Here is a 27,007-nt window from a genome sequence, read left to right as displayed (position 1 = left end):
TATCCACAAATGGCGAAGACATGGAACAGTGGTGAACCTTTCCAGGAGTGGCCGGCTGCCCAAAATTACCCCAAGAGCGCAGCGACGACTCATCCAAGAGGTCACAAAAAACCCCACAACAACGTCCAAGGAACTGCAGGCCTCACTTGCCTCAGTTAAGGTCAGCGTTCATGCCTCCACCATCAGGAAAAGACTGGGCAAAAATGGCCTGCATGGCAGAGTTCCAAGGAGAAAACCACTGCTGAGCAAAAAGAACATCAAAGCTCGTCTCAATTTCTCCACAACACATCTTGATGATCCCCAAGACTTTTGGGACAACATTCTGTGGACCGATGAGACAAAAGTGGAACTCTTTGGAAGGTGTGTGTCCAAGTATATCTGGCGTAGAAGGAACACTGCATTTCATAAAAAGAACATTATACCAACAGTAAAATATGGTGGTGGTAGTGTGATGGTCTGGGGCTGTTTTGCTGCTTCAGGACCTGGAAGACTTGCCATGATAAAAGGAACTATGAATTCTGCTGTCTACCAAGAGATCCTGAAGGAGAATGTCCGACCATCTGTTCGTGTACTCAAGCTGAAACGAACTTGGGTTCTGCAGCAGGACAATGATCCTAAACACACCAGCAAGTCCACCACCGAATGGCTGAAGAAAAACAAAATGAAGACTTTGGAGTGGCCTAGCCAAAGTCCTGACCTGAATCCTATTGAGATGTTGTGGTATGACCTTAAAAAGGCCGTTCATGCTCGAAAACCCTCTAATGTAACTGAATTAGGACAATTCTGCAAAGATGAGTGGGCCAAAATTCCTCCAGGACGCTGTAAAAGCCTCATTGCACGTTATCGCAAACGCTTGGTTGCAGTTGTTGCTGCTAAGGGTGGCCCAACCAGTTATTAGGTTTAGGGGGCAATCACTTTTTCACACAGGGCCATGATGGTTTGGATTTTTTTTCACCTTTAATAATAAACACCTTCATTTACAAATTGCATTTTGTGTTTACTTGTGTTGTCCTTGACTATTGTTTAAATTGGTTTGATGTTCCGAAACACTTAAGTGTGACAAACATGCAAAGGAACAGGAAATGAGGAAGGGGGCAAACACTTTTTCACACCACTGTATGTATGCATGACACAGTCTCACTACACTACAGTGAAGCTATATGAGCTGTTCTCTACTCTAGCTGCACACTATGCAAAGCTAAATGATGGTCCTCCTCACTACACTCACACTATCCCTAGACTGACTCTAAACTAATATTCTACACTGACAATTGAAGCAAAATAGCACAGCATAGCACACTAACTAACTAATAGCACTGAACAGAGCCCTGTTCTATCTCTCGCCATGCTAATATCACACTGAAAATGGCTGCCATTGAAAGAATACTTTTATACGGTGGGGCGGGAATGAGCCATGATTGGATAAAGTCATGATGACAGTGTCCAATCATTACTCTGTCAGTGCTCTGTGCCCTGATTGGCTGAAGCTTTGACTGCTTCAGCCAATCAGGGCTTGCAATGCACTGTTCAGAGCTGCAATACATTGTGGTCGGTTTGGGGGCAAACAATCAAACAAAGAAATTTGGCCCGACCTTATGCTCCGGCCGAACCCTTCGCCCATCCCTAGTGCTCAACTGCCACTGGAGCATGCACACATTTATAGAAAGAGTTTATAGGATGTGAACAGTACAGGGAGAAAAAACATGTATTTTTGTAACAAAAAGAAAAATAATGCAATTAAGATTTGCTTAGTTTTCTTTAAAACAAATTATTCTTTTGTAAGAACTAAGGTTTCATGCACACTGGTTTATTGTAAACTCTGTTTCTCTTGACGAGGGGAAATCAGTGTTAAAAACTGACCTAAGCTGCATTTTCTCAAACCAGTTTAGCTGAGTTTGGCAGAGTTTAGCAGCATTTGGTGTTTGGGATTTATTTATTTAATTGGTGAGAATTTTAATTTATTCTGGCCATTGAAATGAATAAACTCTGAAGTGCTAAACATGCATTTAAGAGCGTTTGTCATTTTTTATGCCAAAAGCTTCCCTCCTGAACATAATTCTTCTGAGCTTTGACTGCCTATAAAATATGCTGCTCCTAAACTCTGGTAAAAGCCTATTGGCGCGTACACATGATCGGGCATTCTGACAACAAATGTTTGATGGGAGCTTGTTGTCGGAAATTCCGACCATGTGTAGGCTCCATCGGACATTTTTTGGGATTTCCGACAACAATAATTTGAGAGCTGGTTCTCAAATTTTCTGACAACAAAATTTGTTGTCGTAAATTCCAAGCATGTGTAGACAATTCTGACATACAAAATTTCACGCATGCTCTAAATCAAGTATGAGATTGAAGTGCTCGGTCTGGTAAAACTATTCGTAATGCAGATAACACATTCATCACGCTGCTCTTCTTATTTATAATGCTAGAATTATGAAGTTGTTTTGCTGCTGATATTCACACAGAGTTCTGACAAACTGATTTCTTTAATAAACTGGTGAAATTAGAAAAGCCTTTGTACCCCAGGACACACATCAGCTATTTGGCAGGCAAATTTGGGAGCCTGAGGAGTCCATTTAATAGGGAGCACAATCCGGTCCAGGACTTCAAAAGATCAGGAACAGCAGCAGGTGGCATATATGTCCCCAGGCTGTGGGCTTACAACAGCCTGCGTCTTTTGCCAGACCAGACTGAACCCAGGCCATCACTCTCTTGTCTTCTTTACATGCTTGCTTCCAGGCTGTGGCTCTGCTGTTGAAGTTGTGGCAGGAGGTGGAGGAGGAGGCGGAGGATGGCCCAACTCATATAGGTGGGGTTTGCTTGTGAGTTTGCCCCTCAAACCCTTATTTAGGGCCATATATATCACTTCCTCACAAAAGAGGTGTTGGCCCACCTACATTTCCTGCATTTTGTTGGCAGCCATGCAGGCATAGGCCTCAAGAAGACTGGGGGGGGGTTCTGAGGGCCGCAGAAGCCTGCCGAATTACCCCAAGTGTTGACTCCTCCACTCTCCTCCCCTTCCTGGGCCTTTTTTGTTGAAGGTGGGGGGGGTGACCTGGGATTCGATCAGGCTACTGGGCCCAGCCACCTCCTGGCTGCCACTTACCCCCGCCACCTCCTGGCTGCCACTTACCCCCTCCACCTTCTGGCTGTCACTTTCCCCTGCCACCTCCTGGCTGCCACTTTCTACAGCCTACTCCTGACTGAGGATTTCCAAGTGTATGAAAAAGGGACATAGTTTTAGTTTATTGTTCATCAATCACACACAAGTTTGAGAAATATGTTGAACAATGCTATACCTGACTCAAACTGGGCTCCTCCACATCTTCTTCCTGGGTGGAAGGCCCAGGTTGGATGTCGGAAGCCTCAGCTGGTTGTGGAAAGAAGAGTGGAAGGAAGGGTTGAGAGCGATGGCCTGATTTCAGTCTGGTCTGACAGAAATCGCAGTCTGTTGTAGTACCACAGCCTGGTGACATAAATGTCATCTGCTGCTGCTCCTGATCTCTGGGAATCCTGGACCTCCTTGCGCTTCCTATTATATGTGCTCCTCAGGCCACCAATTTTGCACTTCAAATAGTTGATGTCTGCTGCGGAAATCTGCGGCTTCACAAATTCCAGCAATTTATCCAGTGCTGCCTTCCTCTTTAGTCAATTTGTAAAAAAGGGGTGTTTTGTCTGCCACAGACAGGGCTGTACAAATCAATGAATTGGGGGAGGAAATGGGGGAGGAAATCAATACATTTTATCTGCAAGACACAGCACAAGACAAACCCTAATGTCAGGCTAAACTCGCATAATCTTGTCCGGATATAGGCCTCAAACTATAAGCAACTATAAGCAATATAGGCCACTGATGCTCCAAGTTAAAACTGTACCTTTTTTAGAACGATCGGTGCTTCCGCTACTCCGTCCTCTGCTCGCAGATTGTACATATGACGCGTGTATGTTACGCTTTCTATACACTGTGCATGCGTGAAACTCCGCCTGCCCCTGACCTTCTTTATAGTATATTCCCTGCCCTTCTCTTTCGGTGCAATAGGAGAGCACCTGGCGGAGAAAGAACAAGTGCATGAAGACAGCAGCAACGACGAAAGCCCAGAGCCACGAACTTCCCAATCCCGGCGGAGATTTAAGGCCTCTAATATGTTCTTTATAAAGATGGTGGAGATGGTGGACATCTTGAAGAGGAACGACTATGACAGGAAGCATGGACCTCCCCCAAACCCAAATGTCAGAAAGGCCAAGATCATGACTAAAGTTGTGAAAAGTCTTCAGAAGAATTTTCCGGGTACGGCGATCCAAGGATCAACTGAGGAAACAATGATAAGACCTCAAATTGAGGAAGCAGGATCAGTACAGAAGAATCAAGAACGTTCTGCAAAAAAGTAAGTATTTATCATGTGTTCCTATTATTCTTATTACGTTTGTGCTGCTCCATGTGCTTTTCTTTACTGCTGTACAGTTTAAAATGGCAAGTTTCAGGTTTGTGGGCACAGTAAATTGTTCATAGTAAACATCATTCGTTAGCGCAAGGATTTTAGACACCCTAGGCAAAACCTGGCTCCACCCCTGACTCCACCTCCTTTGCCCTGCCCGTGTATGAAGTGCCCATCAATTGAAGCCTCGCCAGTGCCCATCAAATGTCGCCTCACCAGCGCCCATCAAATGCAGCTTCACCATTGCCCATCAATTCAACCTCGCTGGTGCCCATAAAATTCAGCCTCACCTGCGCCCATCAAATGCAGCCTCACCAGTGACCCTCAAATGCAGCCTACCAGTGCCCATCAATGCAGTCTACCAGTGCCCATCAATGATTGTTTGCTTGTTTCCATTTACTCAGAAGTCGGGACACAGACACAGTCTGTGCCTCTGATGCCGCGTACACACGGGCGGACTGTATGGCGTACTTAGTCCGTCTAAACACATTTCAGCGGACAGTCCGCTCGTGTGTGGGCTTCAGCAGACTTTTTCAGCGTGCAGTCTGGCGTACTAAGAATTTCGGATTTTTTGAAATTTTGTCCGTCGTACTTTGGTTTCAGCGGACAATCCGCTCGTCAGTAGGCTAGTTCGACAGACTAAGAATGGCGCATGCCCAGAAAGGATTTACACGGCGGAAGGGTGCTTTGCTGTGTATTGGACTTCCTATTTCTAGTCCCGTCGTACGTGCTGTACACGTCATCGCGCAAGCTTTCGACGGACTGTTTGTGCATCCGTGTGTGGTCAAGTCCGTTCAGTCGAAAGTATGACGGACTGTCCGTCGGATTGTATGACGGACTAAGTACGCCATACAGTCCGCTCGTGTGTACGTGGCATGACACTATGTGTGAATGGAGCGGTGGCTGCCTGCTGATGCTGAGACTTAGTTGCTTGCTGCAGAGAGAATTGAGTAGGATCCCCAGTGGCTGGGCTCCCTTGGTAGCAGTGCGCCCTAGATGGCTGCCTAGTTTGCCTAGTGGTAGCACCGGCCCTGCCCACTAATACAATGCTTTTGGCAGATGCAGGTTAACTACAGTACATTTGTTCATGCCTATTTGAAGTTTAGGACATTGTTGTCTAGATGGGTTTGTAACTTGAATGAAATGCAAACTGGATTCAGTGTAAGGAGAGAACACTCAGCAGCTGTCTACACATCTGGATGCAGGGGCAGAACAAACTTTTTAGGGTGTCCCATACAGGTGCTCAAATGGATAGGGGTGTCTCTGTGTGTGAAAATGTACCCCAAAAAAGTAAGTATTCCAGCTTTAATAAAGGGGAAAAAATCATCTCTTCAGCTTGGATCTCTGTCAAAACAGGCAATTGTATGACACGTCCAAGCAATGGTTCCTATTTCTTGCCTCAGATATCTGTGTGCTAAGTATGCCTATTTTTTATTCACATAGGGAAGAAAATAATCGGGACATCAGAGGACACCAGGGACCCACAACCTCCCGAAGAAGGGGAAATGCCAAAACCACAACCTCAGGATGTGGAGGAAGGAGAGAATTATGAAGTGGGTGAAATAGTGACCACAACAGGTGAATGTCTGAGACCAGAGCTTCGGGTAATAGATGTATGCCTGCATATTTATAATACATTATGTATTTTTTTATTTTAGGTGATGTGGATGTTGTGGAAGAAGAATCTAATTTCACAAGTGGAAGTGCACATGCCCTCATTGGGGAGATCATGGTGTACAATCAGGATTCACAGAAGATCAAGGAAAAAAGACTCAAAAACATCATTGATGTTTTAGGCAGAATATAAAACACACCAACATTTTTTATTTTATTATTTTCTAAAAAATGTTGAAAGCTAAATTTTGAAGATGCACACAGTGTCAACATGTGTCATCATGGGATATCAAGGTATGTGTATTGTGGGTGCAATACCTTCCTCGCAACTAAAGTAGGTGAGAGGAAAGGGTTGCACCCCGAAACACGTCCATTGTTCCCCCATCATAGGAGCTAGCACATGTTAACATTAGGCATGGGATCAGGAGGGAAATATTAATTTTGACTCCCAATTTGTGTGCATCTTCAAAATTTGGCTTTCACAGGGGTGAGATCACCTAATCTGATGAAGGCAAGATCAACACAGTTTGGACATACTAATATCTGATATTGCCTTGAATTTATGAAAGTTGAACTTTGTAAGTTCCTGAGTTGTGTATTGTTTTATGTTTTTAAAAACATGCCACAAAAATAGGATTTTTATATACAGCTTACCTGTAAAATCCTTTTCTTGAGAGTACATCACGGGACACAGACGCTTCATTACATAGTGGGTTATATAGGCACCTTCGGTGATTGGACCCTGTAGATAAAAATTCTATTTTCTTGATCATACATCACGGGACACAGAAGCTTCATTACATAGTGGGATGTCCCAAAGCAATGCTCAATTTGAGGGGAGGGAGACACAGATCAGGATTATAGACCGCCATAGACCAGAGGAACTAAACTGCAGCCTGCAGCACACTGCGCCAAAGGCGGTATCCTCTTGCCCTCTCACATCCATCTGATAAAATCTGGTGAATGTATGGACTGATGACCAAGTTGCAGCCTTACAGATCTGAGCCAAGGAGGCCTGGTGATGCACTGCCCAAGAAGCACTTACAGCCCTAGTTGAGTGCGCTTTCACTTGAAAAGGAGGGATCTTCCCCTTTACACTATAGGACTGAAGAATAACTTGTCTAATCCATCTCGAGAGAGTGGATTTTGATTCCGCCTGGCCTCTTTTAGGGCCTTCTGGCAAAATAAATAAACAATCAGTCTTTCTTATCTGAGCGGTTGCCTGCAAATAGATATTGCCCTTACCACATCTAGAGTGTGCAATAACTCTTCTTCTGCGGACTGTGGATCTGGAAAAAAGGATGGTAGGATTACATCTTGATTCAAACGGAATCCCAAAACCACCTTAGGTAGAAAGGACCTATTAGGACGCATTACTACTCGGTCCTTGTGAATAATTAAATAAGGCTCTTTGCTTGAAAGAGCTGCTAGCTCTGAAACTCTCCTAGCCGAGGATATAGCTATCAAGAAGACAAATTTTTTAGTCAAAAGAACTAACAAAGCCTGGTGTAATGGTTCAAATGGTTGTCCCTGTAATGCAGAGAGAACCAAATTCAAATCCCATGGGCACACTGGAGGTTTGACTGGCGGTTTTAATCGCATGGCCCCCTGAATGAAAGCCCGGACAAGAGAATGTGGTACAAGTGGCTTCTGGAAAAACACTGACAAAGCTGAAATCTGAACTTTGATAGTGCTTACGGCCAAATTCATTTTTAGGCCCGACTGGAAGAAAGCCAAGATCCTGCTAATGACATACTTTCTAGGATGCCATCCCCTGGGTTCACACCAGGAAACATATGCCTTCCAGATTTTGTAGTAAATAAGCCTGGAGGCCAGCTTTCTGGCATTGACCAGAGTAGAAAGGACTGACTCTGAGAGTCCACGGTCTTTCAGAATGTGTGTCTCAGCAGCTAAACCATTAAATTCAGACTGTGTAAAGCAGGATGGTAGATTGGACCTTGCGAGAGTAGATATGCCCGGAGAGGAAGGGTCCAAGGCCTGCCTACTGCCGTCTTCATGATCTCTGCGTACGTCTTTTGTTCTCAACACAAACTTGTCCAGCTTCTTGTTGAAGCTGGACGCAAACAGATCTACATCTGGAGTACCCCATCTGTGACATATGGTTTGAAATATGTCGGGGTGTAGAGCCCATTCTCCTGGGCATAATTGTTGGTGGCTTAGAAAGTCCGCTTGCCAATTTTCCACTCCTGGAATGAAGACTTTCAAGTGCACTTGTAGTACAAAGTCGATTTTCCTTTAGTAAATAACATTCACAGTGCTTTATAATTTGCATCAATTAGGCCATTTTCGTCATTCCCAAAACATTATTCAGGGTGCTGAAAATGATGAATATTATTATCATTAATGCATTATATACATTAACAACAAAACAAGGTGTGTGTAGCAGGACCACAACATAATAGTTAGCTGAAGAAGAGATTGCCACCTCATGTATCCAAGAAATTAGGTTTGCACTATTGAATAAAATGTCCAAAAAAATAAGCCCATTGGAGAACCTAGGAGACAGCTAAAAGAAACACAACAGTAAATCAAAGGAAATATTTTTCAGTTTAAAATACAAATTTATTTAAAAAATACATTTATTTAAATACATATAATGTAATGTTAAAGCATAAAACTTACCCTAATATAGTCCTTCTGTGGGACCTGAATGATGGCAGAACAGGTCTCTGGAATAATGATTCCCAGAGCCTGGGGGGAGATACCTGTCGAGAACTTGATGTCCTGCAGACTTCTCCCTATCGACAAGTACTGCAAGGTGGCAACTAGCCTTTGTTCCGGAGTGATGGCTTGCAGGTGTTCTGCGTTGTAATATAAGGGGACAGCAAAGCCAACAGACGGCATGTGCGAGCTGCGAGAATTGGTCATGCTGGAGCAACCAATTCTTCGTCCATGAACTCCTCCTCACCCTGTTCATGAACTCGGCTTGGATCAAAGTAAGAACCCCAAACCAAGCCCCTGCATAGCACGAGCTATACGATAAGTACATACCCGCAACATGGCTTAAAAATGGTCGGCTGGTCAGAATGAACTAAAAGAACACACTGAAAATCAGAAAGGCCTGAGAAGAGCGAGCTGAAATTCAGAAACGAACGGACAAGAACTCACTGAAAATCAAATACGTAATATAAAAATATGCACTGAAAACCAGATGCAAACTGACTACATGCACTGAAAACCAGATACGAATCCACAAGCACAAACTGAAGAGCAGTAATGAAATGAAAAGCACGAGGCTGAAAATTGCAAATTGTCTTTCACCAAACTTCTAATAACACTAAATAAACACAAGATTAGCAGTAGGAGCCCAAAGGGTGGCACGGTGGCTATTGAACTTCCTCTTTATAGTGTTGTTTTACGTGTTGTACATCAGCACGTTTTTGATGATCACAATTTCTGACAACATTTGTGCGACCATGTGTATGCAAGACAAGCTTGAGCCAACATCCGTCAGAAATAAATCCCAGGATTTTAATGTGTCCATGCATATGTATTGCAGGCTATTATTGAGTTGAGTTTGTCAAAGTTGAGTAGTTTTATTAAGTACTGATTTGGCATTTGGGAAGAAAAGCCAAAGATTTCCTAAACGTGAGTTTAGGAACAGCAGTGTACATAAGGCCTTAGTACAAATTTAACTCTAGAATAAAATTCATTGTTGAAATATGGTTGCTAGGGTTAGGTTTTATTTTTCCCATTTAGAAGTCAACTGGCTGTTGGTTTTGATTGAAAACATGAGTCTTAAGCTAGGTTTTCACAGAGAGAAACATTATGCAAAGCCAAAATATCTGATATTTTGCTGTTCTTCAGATAACTTGAAATCACCATATAGACTGATATTTCCAGCCAACAAAAGTGATTTTTTACTGAGCATGTTTAAGTTTGTAACTGGTCAACTTTATTGCAAAATAAAATTTCAAGAATTTAGCCAATATTTTTACAAAAAGGGTGTCTGAAGCCTCAGACTCCAAGTATTGAAAGCCTGCATTGCCACCCACTCAACATAGTGGAAAGTGTCCTCTTCCGGGTCATCAAAGGTTTCCAGATTTAGCAATAAAGATTCATGCTCCTGATGTAGGAAACTTGTTTCTAAGATACATTATACCAATATTTATATAAGGAATGACTAATTAAATATTTGCATCCTTAAGAATGGGCATTTAAGGAAGTATATAATCACATTTTTAATACAACATGTTTTATTGCACATTGTTCTATTTAAAGAGACTCTATTACATTCAAGGCAAAGTATCAGGTTCTGTTGTAAAAAACCCAAAGCCACTAATAGTCACCTTTCCATTTGCTCAATCTCAACTTTAGGGGAGATTTTCTAAATCTGAGGCACACGGAATCTGGTGCAGCTATACCTAGTAACCAGTTAGCTTCTAGGCTTTATTGTCAAAGCTTAAGTGAACAAGCTGAAGTCTGAAGCTGACTGGTTACTATGCATAGCTGCACCAGATTCAGTGTGCACCAGTTTTAGTAAATTTCCCATTTTGAGTCCTAACTCTGTTCTCTGTGTCGAAAGGTTTCAGAAAAGTTATACCTTTTAAACTGCCACCACCAGTTTTCACTGTGTTTTTCAGGAAAAAGACATTCAGGAAAAAGACATTCAAGCCTCACCTAACTCTCCTATAACCTAACCTCCTAACACTGCCATAATAGAATACAATAAAGTAAAAGGGAAAACACTGCGCTAAAGTTAAACCTGTAACAAGACGGCCGGTGATGGCCAAAAATAGCAGCTAACACTAAAAACAAACAAAGTTCAGCATACAAAAGAAAAAATATGTGTAGCGCTTCAATATTACTGAATATAATCAACGTAAAATAATTAATGTGTAATCAACATAAATTGTAGAGTAATACAAAAATTCATATAGTTAATAATTTGAGAAAAAGAGTCCATAGGATGGGCACCAGTTTCACAATGGAGCTGATATAGAGATGACTGGACCGTCATAAAACAAAAACAGGTCACTGGGCAAGTATATTCATGTAGGCCAGCTTGTCTGTAAACGTCAAAAGAAGGTAGATAAATACTTCTTACCAGCTCTGTTGGACTCACAAAGTCATATGACAATTGAGTCTGAAAAGGCTTGAGGTCTCACTCTAGGACCAGAGAGTATATGGAAGGAGGTCCGTTGGACTGGTGGAGGAACTTCAAACAGCAGTGTACTCAATGGCGTGTTTCGCAAACTGGAACATCGAGGTAGTTTGGAATCCAGCTCAGACACGGTCCAATACTCCAATCGCCCCAAATGGGGAGAGAAATGTTTGAGGGTTTAAACCACACAGAAGGGAGAAAAGAAAAAAGAGCTCCACATGGTGCGGGTCAAATGATATAAAATACGGATTTATTGAAGTCAAAAAGTTATAAATGACTTGGTGATCACAGAAATAAAATGAAGTAAAGTTAAAAGCAATGTAGGGTGCCAACAGCTAGCCCGACGCGTTTCGACATAAAAGTCTTCGACAGGGACGTGCCCCTGTCGAAGACTTTTATGTCGAAACGCGTCGGGCTAGCTGTTGGCACCCTACATTGCTTTTAACTTTACTTCATTTTATTTCTGTGATCACCAAGTCATTTATAACTTTTTGACTTCAATAAATCCGTATTTTATATCATTTGACCCGCACCATGTGGAGCTCTTTTTTCTTTTCTCCCTTCTGTGTGGTTTAAACCCTCAAACATTTCTCTCCCCATTTGGGGCGATTGGAGTATTGGACCGTGTCTGAGCTGGATTCCAAACTACCTCGATGTTCCAGTTTGCGAAACACGCCATTGAGTACACTGCTGTTTGAAGTTCCTCCACCAGTCCAACGGACCTCCTTCCATATACTCTCTGGTCCTAGAGTGAGACCTCAAGCCTTTTCAGACTCAATTGTCATATGACTTTGTGAGTCCAACAGAGCTGGTAAGAAGTATTTATCTACCTTCTTTTGACGTTTACAGACAAGCTGGCCTACATGAATATACTTGCCCAGTGACCTGTTTTTGTTTTATGACGGTCCAGTCATCTCTATATCAGCTCCATTGTGAAACTGGTGCCCATCCTATGGACTCTTTTTCTCAAATTATTAACTATATGAATTTTTGTATTACTCTACAATTTATGTTGATTACACATTAATTATTTTACGTTGATTATATTCAGTAATATTGAAGCGCTACACATATTTTTTCTTTTGTATAATAGAATACAAGAAAGGATTTTTTTAAAATTGAGTAACATTTCAATAAGATGGAGACAGGTGTAAAATTATATTTTAAATCTGGATGGTTTAAGACTTCTTTTCCATTACACATTGTCTTGAATTTTAGACTTTTTTTCCTGAACCAGTACTAAAAACCATGATCTCAGTGAAGCAAATGCAATTGAAAGCAGAGCCAAAGCTTTGGTCATTAATGCCCAAAATTAAATGGATAATTAGTAGTGTTGTACAGCAAGATCCTATCTTCCCTGTGTGATGAACAGCACGGTACCTGGCTGTCTGCCCATTTGAGGTAGCCTGCAGCACCCCCTCGTCTTTTTAAACAATGTCTCTCCTTTCTAATTTATGCGTACTTGCCATATGAAAGCAAGTCATATAAGCTGCTTTTCTATCTCTTAGCAGGCTGTTCAAATTCAGAAGAATCTGCTGGAGTCTGCCTTTATGATTCATTGACTTAGAATTCCTGTTGAGTTTACATCATATCTGCTGTGCCCCACACAGTTTTGTATCCATTATAAGTTGGGTCCAGCAAACAAGACACCAAAAGCTCTGAATCTATATGTGAATCGCTTTCTTTTGCTTTACAACAAAAGATTAGCACTTTGCATTCCTGAATTGCTTACTGGTGACAAATGATAGAAACCACTCTAAGTTAAATAATAAAAAGTATTGTGAAATGACTTTAATGAACAGTTCAATAACTCATTTGCTGAGCCTAAAAAGAAAAATCAGACTTGCCAAGCAACTAAGAAAGATGTTGCAGTGTTTTTGTGTTAAATAATGTAATTCATTATCTTTAAGACAATGGTAAAGGTTGTCCTGAACCAGAAAATCGTTACACATGCTAGCAAATAAACTATTATGGTTGAGTTAGATTTAATTTACTTTTAGCAAAATTGAATGACACGGAGACTGGAGAATGAAGAGACCTCCACGACAAAAAGTAAGAATGCTGTGTACCATGAAAACAGGCTTCAGCAGTGTTTATAGACAGTGAAAGTTTTTTTTAAGAGGGAACATGTCTTTACTCTAACAGGTCCTCCTACATTTAAAAACAAAACAAAAGGAAGGCGCTAACTTATGGTAAACAGTGAAATGTGACCACAATTCATGATACTAATGGAAATACATAGAAAATTATACAAGAAAAAAAAAATTAAAATGATTAAAAGTCCATATGTGGCAAATTCCCAACACTGTGATTTCTTCAACATCAAAATCTTGTTTCTTCACCTCTTGTGCCCAAAAGTGTGAGTGTAAACTTACCAGAAATGTCTGACCAATTTTTACAGGTAGGTCAAAATGTTCTGTTTTCCCCCTTAGGCTGAGATTCTCCTAATTTTTATCTTCAGTGAGTTCCCCCTAATGATTGCCCATCAGAGGTGAAGTGACCCAGTAGAAGACATAATAAAGGGTATCATAGCATAGTGGAAAAAATTTAATAATGTGTCGCTTACTAAAAATGGCATAAAAACTAATTATAGACTAACTGGCAAAGCATAAATCCTTTGGAGATTCCAGAAGGATAAATCCAAGGAGATAAAGCGTCCTTATGTTGATTTCTTCAACAAAATTGTATAGCCAAAGATTAGCAAACCAATGCTATAACAATTAATTTGAATAACCGTCCTTCAAATACTGTGTAGAGAATTCTTCAAATATAATAAATCCAATGTACAAATAATCCTCAAACCCAATAAGTCCAATGTGCAAAATATTTGGTGCAAATAAGCAAGCATAAAGTGCAAATTTCTCAACCTGTGCAAAAAATTACAATATGTGCAAAATTATAATATGCAAATAGTGCAAAACCAGCACCAAAACCATCTGTGCATATAAACAATAATAATTAATGGGTAAGTGCAACAATGATTGTGCAAAATGTGCAAAAAAAAATGTGCAAAATGACAGCAAAAAATAAATTGCACCTAATAAGTGTGCAAAAATCAGCAGTAGTAAAAAGTGTCAACTAATCCAAATTAAGTCCAATATAGTGCTAAATGCACAGTTCTTGAAATAAATGCAAAGATCCAGAAATGAGTGTAAAAAGAAGAAAGAAGGGGGGAGAGTTCCCATACACAGTATGATCCAATTGTGCAATAAAATGACAACTCTCTCCTTTCAATGTAAATTTCAATTCATGCAATCAGTTCGGTGACTCATGCGGCCCATCCCCAGTGTGCGTGAAGTACTGGTTTCCCCAGCCTCTCACCTTAAACAAAGGCAAAACAAGCCTTAATACACCTTAATGGCAGGTCTGCACTGGGCGATCCGCTCTGAGTCCCCTTCAATAATACCACTAGTATTGCTCTGCTCACTCCGCCTGATCAATCCTCAAATTGCCACGAATCCTCAGCAAACATGTTTTAAGAGGAGGAAAAGGAGGTCTCCATAGTGTAGTTTTTAAAACAGCACAGGTTTAATAGAAGAAATACACTTACAGTTAAAATGTTCACAAACAGCGTTTGTGAACATTTTAACTGTAAGTGTTTTGACTACCTGTAACAATTCATATGAGTACCGAGTGTGTGATGTACAATGTACAGTGATATGGACAATTGTAGACACTCACTCAGGTTGAACTGGATGGACTCGTGTCTTTATTCAACCTTACTAACTACTTGAGTACCTGTCACAGCCAATCAGAGTACCTGTCACAGTTCATATGAGTACCGAGTACCTGAGTACCTGTCACAGCCCATGTGAGTACCTGTTTCTGCCCTTCAGAGTACCTGTCACCACCCATCAGAGAACCTGAGTATCAGTCACCAGCCCATGAGAGTACCCGAGTACCTATCTGTAGCCAATCAGAGTACCTGAGTACCTGTCACCAGGCCATCAGAGTACCCAAGTACCTGTCACCAGACCATCAGAGTACCCGAGTACCTGTCACCAGCCCATCAGAGTAATGGCGTACCTGTCACCAACCCATCAGAGTACCCGAATACCTGTCACCGGCCCATCAGAGTACCCGAGTACCTATCTGCAGCTCATCAAGTTACCCAAGTACCTGTCTCCAGCCCATCAGAGTACCTGAGTACCTTTTTGCAGCCCATACCTCATAGAATATACATTGGAGTGTTTGCTTTCCCAAATGGGTTCATTTTGTGGATAATTCCACTGTCCTGGTGCTCAAGGACCTTCAAAAGTGTGATAGGTAAGAATGAAATGAGATGTGTAATTTATGTTCATAGAACGCCTGAAGGTACTACTTCAATGTTGGGCCTCTGCAGGTTGGCCAGGCTGTGTATAAGTCTCACACATGTGGTATCGCCAGACTCAGGAGGAGTAGCAGAATGTGTTTTGGGGTGTAATTTTTGCTATATACATGCTATGTGTTAGAAATATCTTATAAATTGACAACTTTGTGTAAAAAAAAGCATTTTAATTTTTTTTACACATTTTGCAAAAACTTCTTGAAAAAAATTAACCATTCAAAAGACTCATTCTGCCTCATAGATTATACTTTGGGGTGTTTGCTTTCCAAAAAGTGTAATAGGTGGTTGAGAAATGAGAAGTGTCATTTATGCTCACAGAATGCCTGAAGGTGATCCTTCAATGTTGGGCCTTTGTATGTAGCCCGGCTGTGTAAAAGTCTCACACATGTGATATCGCCATACTCAGGAAGAGTAGCAGAATGTAGTTTGGGGTGTAATTTTTTGTATGCATATGCTCTGTGAGAGAAATAACCTGCTAATTTTACAATTTTGTAAAAAAAACTTAAAAAACTCACCATGCTACATACTTAATACCTTGTAATGTCTAATTTCTAAAAAAGGGGCCATTTGGGAGGTATTTGTACTTTCCTGACTTGTTTTTTTTTCACAAAATTGGCCTGGGCAGGAAGGGGGTGTAAGTGTCCTGTATTGAGGTGGTTAAAGGGCCGGGAGGCGCTGGTAAAGAGGAGTTAAATCGTTTTTTTTTTTGTAAATTTCAGTATTGCTGCAGTAGGGGTGCATGCTTCATACAGCTACACCACACCACAGGCAGGTTAAGGGCACCTCCCAGGCATGTTCTTTAACCACTTGCCGACCTGCTCGGGTACATTTACTGTGGCAGGTTGGCTCTTCTGCGTGAACCGATGTACCTGTACGTCGGTCTGTGCAAGGAGGATAGCAAGTGTGCATGTCCCCACCGCACAAGCATGCCCCTGGGTCCCACAGACTCAATATCCACCGGCAACCCGCAATCACGTTGTACAGAGGCAGAATGGGGAACTGCCTGTGTAAACAAGGCAATTCCCTGTTCTACCTAATGACATGTCAGAGATCTTCTGTTCCCAGTCATCAGGGACAGTGATCTCTGTCATGTTCCAGTAAGCCCACCCCCTACAGTTAGAACACACCCAGGGAACACCCTTAACCCCTTGATCGCCCCCTAGTTTTAACCCCTTTGCTGCCAGTGTAATTTTTACATTGATCAGTACATTTTTATAGCACTGATCAATGTAATGTCACTGGTCCACAAAAAGTGTAATTTGGGCTCAGATTTGTCCGTCACAATGTCACAGTCCCGCTAAAAATCGCAGATCGCACCATTACCAGTATAAACAGTATATAATAAATTAAAATCCCTAAATCTATCCCGTAGTTTGTAGAGACGATAGCAAATATACACCTATTGTGATTTTTTGTTACCAGAAATATGTAGAATAATATATATCGGCCTAAACTGATGAATACATTTGTTTTCTATATTTTTTTTAGATATGTATTATAGCACAAAGTAAAAAAAATATATATTTTTTCAAAATTATCGGTCTTTCTTTGCTTATAGCACAAAAAATAAAAATCGCAGTGGTGATCAAATACCACCAACAGAAAGATCAATTTTGTTTGAGTACAGCGTTGCATGACCACGCAGTTGTCAGTTAAAGCGGCACAGTGCCGTATCGCAAAAAATGGCCTGGTAATTAAGGGGGAAAATCCTTCTGGGGCTGAAGTGATTAAATAAATCTTGCATTTTTAATGTTTAATTTTAGGCAATAATAATATTGATGCTTTCCATCAAAACCATTTTTCCCAGAGCAGTTCCCAGCCCCCATGCCATTTCTTTGGTAATCCCTTACCTATTAGCCTAGGACATGGCTAAAAATTATTTATAACATTTGATTGCTATTAACTTCAATGAGATAGGAATACAGCACCTGGACTTCTGTAATGTTTGCTTGATCTGCTTTAAAGCGGAGGTCCACCCTAAAGTGGACCTTCCGCTCATCGGAACCCTCCCCCCCTCCGGCGCCACAATTGGCACCTTTCAGGGGGGAGGGGGGTGCAGATACCTGTACAGTACAGGTATCTGCACCCACTTCCGGGATAGCTCTCTGCGGAAAGGGGCGTAGATTACGCCCCTTTCCGCAAGTGCCCGCCCCTTTCCGCAAGTGCCCCGCTGCCTGCTGGGAAACACACAGATCCCAGAGGCAGCGGGGACCGTCCTTATTGCGCAGCGTGATTTGCGCATGCGCAGTAGGGAACCGGGAAATGAAGCCGAAAGGCTCCATTTCCTGATTCCCATACCCAAGATGGCGGCGGCAGGACCCGAGAGACGATCTAGAGATCGGCTTCGGGTGCCGACATCGCGGGCGCGCTGGACAGGTAAGTGTCACTATTTTAAAAGTCAGCAGCTGCAGTATTTGTAGCTGCTGGCTTTTAAAAAAAAAAAAAAAAACGCGGAGTCCCGGTGGACTCCCGCTTTAACTGAATCCAGGTACATTCAGCTCATCCCAATTAAGAAAAGACAAAAATGGGAAAGAGCGTACTCACTGTTCAGGCTGCATATGCAAGTACTTAAAGCATTTGTTACCCCAAAATGTCATATTTCTGATACTGTATGTGGAGGCTGTACCACGTAATTGTATGAGAAAGTATCCTGTTCTCTATGTTTCGTTTATGTGAAATCACTGGTGTTGGTGCCAGTCCCTCTGCTTTCTTATTAAAACCTGACCACACTAAGCAGGAGAACACATTGTTGTCAGTTCTCAAGCTATGCTGGGAAATCTCCTCCCATTTATAATCAGACTTGTCCTGACACACCCCCCGCTGCTCAGTCATTTACTGGGAAGCTCAGTGTGTTGCTGATTCTCCTCCTCCCAGCTCTTATGCAGCTGAGAACGGAGGGAATGTGATCACTTATAAAAAAGGGAAAAGAAAACGTATCTATAATGTATTTTTATATCTATACAAAAATGTTTTGCCTTTCATTTCCATTTTAAACTTAATGGGTTGTTTTACAAAGTGGTCATTTACAATCACTATAATGGCAACCCAAGCATGTGGGCAATGTTGGCTTTAAGCACAGTATGCGTTTTGCTAGTTCCGGGGGAGTCAATGAAGGAGCTCTAAGGCTCTGTTTACATTATTGCTCTTCTGGAATACACACAGTCCTGAAGGCTTCACTGACGGTTTCCCTTAATTGCAATGCTGGGGCCTGCTCCCAAGCCGAATTGGCTTTGGGGGACTGGAACTCTGCTTTAAGTGTGAACCTAAGTGCAATGAGCAGGGTTCCACTTTCTCATTCAACTCACAATGGGGCAGATACTAGGTTTTGTCGCACACATCATACGTATACATTTTTTAAATAGTTTTTTTGCCATTTTTTTTTTTTACCTATGCTCCCACCATAGAATCTATGCCCCAGCACATTTTGGAAGAAGGAGTGGATAGTCATACAACCCATTATCTGGTGTTTAAACCTATCTTTTAATGAACCTGATGACCTCTTGGAGCTCATATATTACTACAATGGAGATGCTATTTTGTCATTAAAATATTGATCTGCATATGACATCAGTTTAAGCAACCTTACAAGTAACATGTTAATAAAAAGTGAATGTTGACTTTTTTTAAATTCAACATATTAAGAATTGATTTTGGAAAACAACATGTTATTTAGAGTAGTTATTGACAATCTTTGATCTGAGACCAGAAAACAGCCTAATTACCTAAACCTAAACAAGCTTTTCTCTTGTTAACACCATCTCTGCGACCACTTGTTATTCTATAGCTGTCACATCACAGAAGGGTTTCATTACAGGGAGAAAGTGAACAAGATCAAATGCCCTGGCATTGATTCCAATCAGATAGACAATGGAAGGCCAAAGCTGTCATTATAGTAGCGAGATCCAGTTTTAGTTAGATGTGTTCACCGCAGAAGAAAGTGTTTTAAGGTTTTACAGTGCAGGAGAGGGAATAAAGCCTGGACACCAATCAGAGATCTTATCACAAAGATTCAAAAACAGAGAATAGTGTCAAAATTCTTGGAAAAATAAGCTAAGCAGGTTTTAACGTGTATGTCTAATTAAAGGGATAGTCAGTTGTCAGTTTAATATTTTTTTTCTATTTTCAAGTTTTTACACTTGTGTTTGTACCAAAAACATTTGTGTAAAAAGGTATATTAACATTTAATAAAAAAGTTTACTTCTGACACTGGATTTGCAGTAATTAATACAGAATTGCAGCCTTACCTTCAGTCTTGCACAGTTACAGTACAGGCTCTTCTCCCTGCCTTCTGATCTGCCTTATTTCCTGGCATGAGGATGTCCAACATCATCTAGTATTTTCCTCTCCAGCCTTCCTGTAACTGGCCCTTCCCTTTTTATTAATTGAATCTATCTCTTAGCCCTTGTACACACGGTCGGACATTCCGACAACAAAATCCATCGGATTTTGTCCAAAACTTGTGTTGCATACACATGGTCGGACAGATTTGTCTGAAAATCCGATTGTACGTAACGTGATGACGTTATTTAGTTACGATGGGACTACGTTCAGGCTAGTAGCCAATAGCTTTGGTCTAGGAATTTGATCTGAGCATGCATGGCACTTTGTCTGATCGGAATTCTCTACACACAATCGTACAAAGTCCGATCGGATCATGTTGTCGGAAAGTTTTATAGCCCAGCTCTAAAACTTTGTCCGTCGGCATAGTGGAAACAGTCCGATGGAGCCCACACACAGTCGGATTATCCGACAACACGGTCCGTTCGGACATTTTCCACCGGAATGTCCGACCGTGTGTACAAGGGCTAACAGTCATAGAGGTTCATCATCATATGTGGGTGCTATCTAAGATGATCTGCATGTAAATGCATCCTGCCTAAGAATGCATTCAGCCATTAAGGCATTTTCTATCTTTACAAATTGCCTCCAAAGTGCCAGTCTACTGCCTATATACCAAAATAGTTTGTAATGTTGAAAAAAGACATAGATCCATCCAGTTCAGCCTTTGTGTGTGCATACATTTTGATTCATTAAAACATCCAATCATTAAGACATCTAAATGTTTTTTAAGTTGTCAACACATTCTGCTAGTACCGCTTCCTGGGGAGGGAGTTCCACATTTTTACTGCTCTAACAGTGAAGAACAATTTCCTCAATGCAAGGTTAAACTTCCTTTCTTGTAACCTCAAATTGTGGCTGCATGTCCTCTTTAGGGACTTTAGAATAAACAGTTTATCACAGTTATTGGAGTCACCTTTGATATAATTGTACTTTGTAATCATATCCCCTCTTACACACCTCTACTCCAAAGTGAATAACTGCAGTCTATGTAATTGATTCTCATAGCTGAGGTCCTCCTTCCCTCTTATTAGTTTTGGTGCCATTCTCTGAACTCTTTCTAATTCAACAAAATCTTTCCTGAGGATTGGTGACCAAAACTGAACTGCATATTCAATATGCAGCCAAACCAGTATTTTGTAAAGTGATTTATCAATAGAATGTATGTCCCTTTTTAATGCATGACGGCTTGAAACGGCATGTTGTTGCTATTTCTGTGATCTACAAGCACCCCCAGATCATTTTCCATCACTTATTCTCACAGGGAAGCTCATCATATACATCATAATGTGTATTAACCACTTGCCGCCCATGCTATAGCCAAAAGATGGCTGCAGCATGGGCCTTAATTGCTGGGAGGGTGTCCATGAACGTCCTCCCAAGCAAGTGCTGTCTTCACATCCATGCGGGTCGCACGTGGCGGGCTCTGTGATCACCGAGTCTATGAGACTCGGCTGAATGCAGATCCGAGTAATGGGTCGATCCCGGCCCCTTAGCACGTGATCAGCTGTCAGCCAATCATGGCTGATCATGTGATGTAAACAGAAGCTCAATAATCTATATATTTTCCTCCCACTGGAGAGGCTTCACTGGCTTCTGTCAGAGTGACATTGGTCCCTCACACAGAAAGCCGTGGCTGCATGTTCTGCCCATCAGTGTCAGCTGCCAGTGCCCACTGTGCCACCTACTAGTGCCACCTACCAGCGCCCACAGTGCCACCTACCAGCGCCCACAGTGACACCTATCAATGCCCACGAGTGCTGCAAATTAATGCCCATCCGTGTCTCATAATCAGTGCCACAGATCAGTACTGCCTATCAGTGTCACCTACCAGTGCCCATCAGTGCCACCTATCAGTGCCCATCAGTGCCACCTATCAGTGCCGCTTATCAGTGCCCTTCAGTGCCAACCATCAGTGCCAAATTGGTCAGGGCAGGAAGGAGGTTTAAGTGCAATTATGCTATATCCTGTGTTGAAGTTATTCACTACATTGTAAATGTTCTTTATGCATCTTTATGATTGTGGTAGGTGTATTAAATCATAATTCAGGTGAATAGCTTACATTATCTAACAGATTTTTTGTGTTATACAAATGACCTAAATAAATACAATTTCCAAACATCATAGTAGTCAATAGACTTAAACCACTTGCCCTCTGGAATATTTAACCCCTTCATGACTAAGCCATTTTATGAGATATGACACTGCGTTACTTTAACTGACAATTGCGCAGTCATACAGCGCTGTACCCAAATAAAATGTATGTATTTTTTTCCACAAATAGAGCATTCCTTTGGTGGTATTTGATCACCTATGTGGTTTTTAAAGTTTGCGCTATACACAAAAAAAGACCAACGATCTTAAAAAAAACAATATTTTTTACTTCTGCTATAAAACATATCCAACATTAATAATGGCGGAAATCAGCGACTTATAGTGGGACTGCGATATTGCGGCAGTTAAAACAAACACTAACTGATACTTTTGACACTTTTTGGGGACCAGTGACACTAATACAGGGATCGGTGCTAAAAATATGCACTGTCACTGCACCAATGACACTGGCTGGGGAGGGGTTAACATCAGGGGCAAATGGTTAAATGTGCTCCTAGCCAGTGCTTGTGTACTGTCCCTGCTTTGCAAGAACACAGTATTACTGCTTTCCCTACTTACTAGACATGTGCATGATGAAAAAATGTTGTTTTACTTTGTTTTGATTTGTTAATCTAGTTATTTTGTTTAGTTCAATTCAGCTGATTCATTAAATTCCTATTTGGAATTTGTATTCGGAATTCGTATTCTGAATTTTCGAATTTTATTCGAATTTACCGGTTTTTTTTCATTTAGAAATGTTCAAATCTATACATTTTCTAATTGGTCAGAACGAAAATGTTATATTGTTTTCGATTTGAATGCAGCAAAGTGAACGAACAAAAGAAAAATGTTCATCAAATGATAATAATGACTCTTTAACTACTTCAATACAGGTCACATGTACGCCCTTCCTGCCCAGACCAATTGTCAGCTTTCAGAGCTCTTGTACTTTGAATACCAATTACCAATAATATAAGTCATACAACGCTGTACCCAAGCAACATTCTTATAATTTTTTTTTCACACAAATAGAGCTTTCTTTTGGTGGTATTTAATCACTACTGGGTTTTTGCTTTTTTGTGATATAAGTGAAAAAAGAAACAAACATTTAAAAAATAAAATGTCTATCTTTTGGTCTTTGAATGTCTATCTTTTGGTCTGTGTGAAAGTTATAGAGTCTACAAGCTATGGTTCAAATCACTGAAAATTGATCACACCTGGTGTACTGATGGAATATCTCAATTATTAAGGCCCTGAAATGTCAGGAAAGTACAAATACCCCCCAAATGACCCCTTTTTGAAAAGTAGACAATCCAAGTCATTTAGTAAGAGGCATGGCGAGTGTTTTGAAGTGGTAATTTTTTCCCACAATTCTTGGAAAAATTAAGAAATTATAAAAATTCTGTGTAAAAAAAATAAATAATAATAATAACAAGTTATTTCTCACACACAGCATATGCATACTTCCAATTACACAGCAAAATACATTCTACTACTTGTCCCGAGGATGGCGATACCACATGTGTGAGGCTTTTTCACAGCCTGGCCACATAGAGAGGTCCAATATGCAGGGAGCGCCATCAGACATTCTAGTAGCATAAATTACACATCTAATTTCCTAACAACCTATCACACCTTTGAAGGCCCTGGAGCACCAGGACAATGGAATTACCCAAAAATTACCCCATTTTGGAAAGCAATGTATATTCTATGAGGTATAATGAGTCCTTTGAACGGTTAATTTTTTTTCCCAAATGTCTTCGAAAAATGTGGAAAGAAAGTGAAAACTTTCTTTTTTTTACATAAAGTGGTCCATTTATCCCATATATCTAACATACAGCATGTACATAGTAGGGAGGAGCCGAACACCCCCTGGTTCGGTTCGCACCAGAACATACGAAACAGGCAAAAAATTCGGAAGAACACACAAACACCGTTAACGTCTATGGGTCACGAACATAAAAAAATCAAAATTGCTAATTTTATATGCAAGTTATTCTCATAAAAAAGTGTTTGTGGACCCAGGTCCTGCCCCAGGGGACATGCATCAATGCAATTTTGTTTTTTAAAAACAGAAGTTTTTTCAAGAGCAGTGATTTTTTTGATACTTAAAGTGAAACAATAAAAATGAAATATACCTTTAAATATCGTACCTGGGGGTTGTCTATAGTATGCCTGTAAAGTGGCACATTTTTCCCATGTTAAGAACAGTACCAGAGCAAAATGACATTTCTAAAGGAAAAATTGTCATTTAAAACTGATTGCGGTTGTAATGAATTGGGTCCCCCCAGTCCATTACCAGGCCCTTTGGGTCTGATATGAATATTAAGGGGAACCCCGAATGAAAATGTAAAAAAAAAATATGTGGGGTGCCAAATTTAAAAGAAATGGCATAGAGGTCCCCCCAAAATCCATACCAGACTGATTTTTAAGGAAACCCTGTGCCAAAATTAACCACTTCAGGACCGCCGTATTGCCAATGTACGTCAACACAATGGCACAGGCAGGCACAATCACGTAGATGTACGTGATTGCCTTCCAGCGGGTGGGGGGTCCGATCGGACCCCCTCCCGCTGGTTACGGCAGTCCGGTTCGCTCCAGGAGCGCTCCGTGATGAGGGGATGGCCGTTCGTTTTCGGCCACCCCCTCTGGATCGCTCCTGGCCAATGAGAAGCTTCCTCCCACTGTGTATTGTTTACACAGGAAGGAGGAAGTGATGTCATTCTCCTCGGGGCGGTCTTTTTGACCGGACTACGAGGAGAAGACTAATAGTAAGTGTGCACCAACACTACACTGACATGTAGGTACACACAGGCACACAAACCCCCCCCCGATCGCCCCCCGATCCCCCCCGCCCCCCCTCCCCCCCAGTCACAGTGTCACTGATTGCATTGATCATTTCTTTACTGATCAATGCATTCAGTGTCAGTTGTGACAGTAAAAACTGTCAGGACAGTTAGTGTTAGGTCCAGGGTAGCCCCCTATCACCCCCCCAATAAAGATTTAACCCCCTGATTGCCCCTAGAGTTAACCCTTTCACCCCCTTTTGCCAGTGTCACTAAGCGATCATTTTTCTGATCGCTGCATGTGTCGCTAGGTAGCTAATTATTTTTTTAGGTTCACCGCCAGGTTTTTATATCGCTAGGTACCCCGATATACTACCCAATAATGGTTTTAACCCCCTGATTGCCGCTAGTTAACCCTTTCACCCCCTTTTGCCAGTGTCACTAAGCGATCGTTTTTCTGATCGCTGCATTAGTGTCGCTACAGTCGCTAGGTAGCTAGTTATTTTTTTAGGTTCACCGACAGGTTTTTATAGCGCTAGGTACCCCGATATACTACCCAATAATGGTTTTAACCCCCTGATTGCCGCTAGTTAACCCTTTCACCCCCTTTTGCCAGTGTCACTAAGCGATCATTTTTCTGATCGCTGCATGTGTCGCTAGGTAGCTAGTTATTTTTTTAGGTTCACCGCCAGGTTTTTATATCGCTAGGTACCCCGATATACTACCCAATAATGGTTTTAACCCCCTGATTGCCGCTAGTTAACCCTTTCACCCCCTTTTGCCAGTGTCACTAAGCGATCGTTTTTCTGATCGCTGCATTAGTGTCGCTACAGTCGCTAGGTAGCTAGTTATTTTTTTAGGTTCACCGCCAGGTTTTTATAGCGCTAGGTACCCCGATATACTACCCAATAATGGTTTTAACCCCCTGATTTCCGCTAGTTAACCCTTTCACCCCCTTTTGCCAGTGTCACTAAGCGATAATTTTTCTGAACGCTGCATCAGTGTCGCTAGTGTCGCTAGGTAGCTAGTTATTTTTTTAGGTTCACCGCCAGGTTTTTATAGCGCTAGGTACCCCGATATACTACCCAATAATGGTTTTAACCCCCTGATTGCTGCTAGTTAACCCTTTCACCCCCTTTCACCAGCGATCACAGTATAAGTGTCACTGGTGACGCTGGTTAGCCAGTTAGTTATTTAGGTTCCCCGTCAGGTTTTTATATAGCGCCAGGGACCCCCATATACTACCTAATAAAAATTTGAACCCCCTGATTGCCCCTAGTTAACCCTTTCACCACTGATCACCGTATAAGTGTTACGGGTGACTCTGGTTAGTTTGTTTTTTATAGCATCAGGGCACCCACCATTTATTACCCAATAAAGGTTTAACCCCCTGATCACCCGGCGGGTGATATCAATTAGGTTTTAGGGTCAGGGTCTGCGTCGCCCCAGGCAGCGCTAGGTTAGTGCCAGTACCGCTAACACCCACACGCAAAGCATACACCTCCCGTAGTGGTATAGAATCTGAACAGATCAATATCTGATCTGATCAGATCTATACTAGCGTCCCCAGCAGTTTAGGGTTCCAAAAAAAACGCATTGTTAGCGGGATCAGCCCAAATACCTGCTAGCACCTGCGTTTTGCCCCTCTGCCCAGCCCACCCAAGTGCAGTATCAATCGATCACTGTCACTTACAAAACACTAAACACATAACTGCAGCGATCGCAGAGTCAGGCCTGATCCCTGCCATCGCTAACAGGTTTTTTGGTAGCATTTTATATTCAAATCCGGAAGGCAGTGCTTGGTTTTCGGGGTCCCGTACGTGGCTAGGCTCCCAAAAAGTCCCCCACATGTGGTATCCCCGTACTCGGGAGAAGCAGCAGAATTTATTTTGGGGTGTAATTTGACTACTGCCCATAGCATGTGTGAGCAATATATCATTTAGTGACAACTTTGTGCAAAAAAAAAAAAGTTTGTAATATTCCCGCAACTTTTGGCAAAATATAAAATATTCCATGGACTCAACATGCCTCTCAGTAAATAGCTTGGGGTGTCTACTTTCCAAAATGGGGTCATTTGGGGGGGTTTTGTGCTATTTTGGCATTTTATGGCCTTCGAAACTGTGATAGGTAGTGAGGAGTTAAATCAAAAATTTGCACCCTTAGAAATCCTGAAGGTGGTGATTGGTTTTCGGGGTGCCGTACGCGACTAGACTCCCAAAAAGTCCCACACATGTGGTATCCCCGTACTCAGGAGAAGCAGCAGAATGTATTTTGGGGTGTCATTTCA

The sequence above is a fragment of the Lithobates pipiens genome, unplaced genomic scaffold, assembly GCF_037356315.1.
Source record: "Lithobates pipiens isolate NorthernLeopardFrog02 unplaced genomic scaffold, aLitPip1_a1.2 Scaffold_23, whole genome shotgun sequence".
Taxonomy (NCBI): Eukaryota; Metazoa; Chordata; class Amphibia; order Anura; family Ranidae; genus Lithobates; species Lithobates pipiens.
Note: the sequence above shows the minus strand (reverse complement) of the source record.